Raw genomic sequence first — 1,812 nt, forward strand, 5'->3', positions numbered from 1 at the left:
ATTCAGAGCTGCCGGAGGTTTTGTGACAGATAAAAGAGTAGGTCTGTCCACAGACTCAGTGGACCAGCTGACATTTGACAAAATGAATCAGTCCTGGATTAGCAGCAGCTATCAAGCCCCTGATGCCGATGTCACTGATTAAATGTTTTTGGGATCTGGAATCTCTGCACGACTGTCTAGGCTGCCTAGCTTTGTAGATGTTGATTTTATCTTGAAGTCATTTTGTGGTATAGGTTTCATGGCCACAATTAACACCCAAGGACCAATTGTTCCACACCTGTTTGACAGGTGCATATAATTTATTTTTTTTTACAGAAAGGCCAGTTCTTGCTTTCATCAAATGTACCTCTATAGGATTATGGTGCAAATGCACCACCAACACTCAAAGTCCAATTTTTTCGCACCTGTTTGAGGTGTATATACTTTACATTTTTTACAGAAAGGCCAATTCTTGCTTTCATCAACAGTACCTCTAGCCATTTCCTGCTCTCCAAGGATGTGTTCTCGGAGCATTCCGAAGGGAAATTTTTTTCTTCCTTTCACTGGTCTGTAGATCAGTGGCGGCTTCAGCGGTAGAATGAGCTTGCCACTAAACCCAAAACGATTCCTTAACAGCCTTACTGTTAAGCCAGTAATGGTGAAACTGAAGTGGGGTATGGAATACAAGGGATACCTGGTCTCTGTGGATGGCTACATGAACATGCAGCTCACCAACACAGAAGAGTAAATTGATGGGGCATTGTCTGGACATCTTGGAGTTCTAATGAGGTGTAATAATGAATTGTATCTATGAGGAGTAGAAGAGGAGGAAGAAGATGGTGAGATAAGAGAATACAGCATTTTCCAAATTAGTTTTGTAAATTTATCTTGAAACTTCTTTTTTGAGGTGATAGTTGTATATTATTTTTCTTAACAAAACATACATACAAAAACAGACTATTTTTTTCACCTCTCTAGGGTTAAGATGGGAAGGAACCACCAACACCCACCTGTTACTGCTATCCAAAGTCTACAAAAGAGATACCAGACTCTCAAAAAAATGTTTTATTCTTGGCCTAAGTGTACTATAATTTGGCTTCTTCACATAAGGCTAGCTCACTGTGGTGTAAAAATGTGTTATTTCCATCCAAAGTCTGCCAAAGAGACACCAGAATTTATCCAAAAAAATCTCTAATCTTGTTCTGAGTGAACTAAATTGTGGCCTCATCATACAGACTGGCTCCCCAAGTCATTGTTTATAAAATAAAGAAAACTTGCAGAGAAGTGAGTTTTGCTGCAGCAGGTTCTATACATGGTACAGATGCTTCACTGTACAGGAGGGACCCCCCCATGCACAATATTTAAAGGAGTTTTTCATTTTTATAGTTTCACTTTAAGCATCATTAAAATCACTGCTCCTTTAAAAACAATATTTTTTAAGATTTGATTACATTGGTACATGTCCCCCAGGGCAGCAGCTGTGCCCCTATATTCTTTTTTATGGCCAATAACTTTCATATAAGCCTTCAAAATGGGCACTTTTGATTTCTCAAGTCTGGGCCGTATAGACTTCAATAGGGTTCACGTCCAAACTTTTGCGATATTCGAGAGTTTGGGGGGGGGGGGGGAGGTGGATGTTGGGCCTAATGCTATTCAACATTATGTACAATCTTTTCCTAACATCCCTAGTCTCTAACTACAGGCTTGTGTCTGCCCCTGGCATACCTGCTTAGGAAAGGGTCCATTGCTGCCAGGCATGTTGGCAGACTCCTTAGGCCGGAAATCTCTAGTAAGGACAGATGGTAGAGAAGATAGCTGAAGCAAGGAGAAGCA

The 1,812-nt window shown here is 40.5% G+C and overlaps 1 pseudogene; it reads left to right on the forward strand.

Annotated features, from left to right (window-relative positions):
- The first annotated feature begins 577 nt into the window (after nt 1-577).
- On the forward strand, nt 578-752 carry LOC141125544 (small nuclear ribonucleoprotein F pseudogene; annotated as a pseudogene).
- The last annotated feature ends 1,060 nt before the right edge of the window (nt 753-1,812 follow it).

The sequence above is a fragment of the Aquarana catesbeiana genome, linkage group LG01 (assembly GCF_042186555.1).
Source record: "Aquarana catesbeiana isolate 2022-GZ linkage group LG01, ASM4218655v1, whole genome shotgun sequence".
Lineage (NCBI taxonomy): Eukaryota > Metazoa > Chordata > Amphibia > Anura > Ranidae > Aquarana > Aquarana catesbeiana.